Below are 2,188 nucleotides of genomic sequence, written 5' to 3'. Positions count from 1 at the left end.
GGGAGAGATACTCTCGGTAGCTTGCCGGGCTCTCCAAGAGGGCTGGAGGAATTGAACACAGGTCGGCTGCATGAAAGGCAAACGCCCTACCCACTGTGCTATCACTCCAGCCCACTGTAAGGTAATGGGAATACAATAAAGTCATTTACTTATATCGGTGATTTCCAAGCATGAATCCTCCCAAGACGTACCTGAGAAAGAGGAAATACATCCAGAGTTACTGCTCTTTCTTTCTTTCTTTCTTTCTTTCTTTCTTTCTTTCTTTCTTTCTTCCTTCCTTCCTTCCTTCCTTCCTTCCTTCCTTCCTTCCTTTCTTTCTTTCTTTCTTTCTAAATATGGAAATGGAATGCTTCATGAATTTGCGTGTCATCCTTGCACAGGGGCCATACTAATCTTCTCTGTATCATTCCAATTTTTTATATGTGCTGCATAACCAAGTACACTGGTCTTTCTTTAGAAATTCTGAAGCTGTTTGTCTGAGAGGGGTCCCAAGGAAATGTGTTTCTAAAATTTCTCAGGTGATTTTAATTAGAGCTGGAGTCTGCCCCATATGATTTGAAATAAACCTTCTTGACTCATTAATAATGTAACAATATGAAAAAATATAGTTTCCTTAGTGAGAGAATTTCTCCCCTCTTCTATGTGAGAGGAATATTTGATAAACCACTTGGCAGAGATGGGGAACATACTCAAAGGAACTGTTTGAGAAACAAAAGATGGTCCTTGGCTACTTTCCAAGTTTCAGACTTACTGAATGGGTATGTATGCTAAGAGTATGAATTACTGTAGACAAAACGAAGAGATTTACAAAGGAAGAAAAGAAGGTTAATGGCAAAAGTTTCTTGGTTCAGCTAGATCTATACTTGATGCTTAAATATTTACCAAACTTAGCAGCTATTGTTGCTCTTCCAATTATGAGCACTAAAACAGATCACAAATCAGTATTTGGGTCTAAAGATGGAGTTTGGAAGTCATCATCAGTGTTTATGTCGGAATAGGTCTCCTCTTAGCAGGCATAGTTCTGGAAGAAAACAAATCTGGTGAATTTTTGGCTTGTGAAATTCATTGCTTTCCACACCCAATGACCATTCAGGAGACAGAGAGCAGAATGAGCAGAAATATTTCTACTCAATAATTGGCTTAAATGGTGAAATATTGTTGTCTACGTGGAGGTGAACCATAAATATTCAAAATATTCTAAAACCATGATGAATCTTTGCAAATGCCACAAAGAATGATTTCATGCTTGATTGCCTTCAGGAAGCTAGAACTAATGATAGCTTAATAATTATTTTAATGTCAAAGAACATAGCAACTAACCCCTTGTACTATTGCTAACTTCCTTTCTTTTTTATTCCTCCAATGAATAAGTGCTTCATTTTTATTGTTTAATTATACTTGAAAAATAAGCTTTATGCAGAGATTTAAACTTAGAATTCATCAACTGCTTACTAGATCTTAGGTTTGAAAGCAAGTGACTAATCTAATCTAATCTTGATTCTGTGAAGAATAATAAAGATTTTTACACTTTTACAAACCATTAACTAGGGCTAAGAGGCTTTTTAGGGGAATGAGTTGTTACTGAAATGCATCTTGTCTGTAACTCTTGTCATTCTCACATCCTACATTACTGGAAGCATGATGACGGTGTTATGAACTGCATGAGTGAACAAAATCCTTGTTTTTAATACAAGGCATAGAGCAAAATATTGCCAAAATAATGTTTTCCAAGGTGTATTTATTTTTATTTTTAATGGAACAAAATTATTCCCAGATGTGCAATGTTCTCACTATGCCCATTACTTTTTAATGAATCTTACAATAAGATGATTAATTCTACACACTCGAAGGCCTTTGGCTGAATGTTGTTGATTAAGCAATTACGTTAATACACTTTCTGCTTGTTTAGTTGGAAGCCCGATGATGAAGGCAATTCCACCCCCTACTCCTTTGGAATGATGTCTCTAGAATTACTAGACATGTATAAAAGGAGTTTTAAACACATTTCCAAGGTTTATACTTGCTGTTATTAACTAATTTGAAATTCCAAACAATAATTAAACCCTCTCATTTCTACAGATAAAGTTCATAACATCACTTGGTTTAATTTCTCAGCTCACATGTTGCCATCATGTGTAGGCAATAAACCATTATCATAATATTTGGCTAAGGGCTCAATTAAATGGAA

General features: G+C 35.5%; 1 non-coding gene across 1 annotated transcript; it reads right to left on the bottom strand.

Annotated features, from left to right (window-relative positions):
• Window positions 1–335: 335 nt before the first annotated feature.
• On the bottom strand, window positions 336–441 carry LOC130036270 (U6 spliceosomal RNA). The gene has a single exon (XR_008794323.1). It is a non-coding gene; the product is annotated as a U6 spliceosomal RNA (small nuclear RNA).
• Between the last annotated feature and the right edge of the window lie 1,747 nt (window positions 442–2,188).

The sequence above is a fragment of the Sorex fumeus genome, unplaced genomic scaffold (assembly GCF_029834395.1).
Source record: "Sorex fumeus unplaced genomic scaffold, SorFum_2.1 ptg000063l, whole genome shotgun sequence".
NCBI classification, from domain to species: Eukaryota; Metazoa; Chordata; class Mammalia; order Eulipotyphla; family Soricidae; genus Sorex; species Sorex fumeus.
This window is presented reverse-complemented; position numbering and strand designations above follow the sequence as displayed.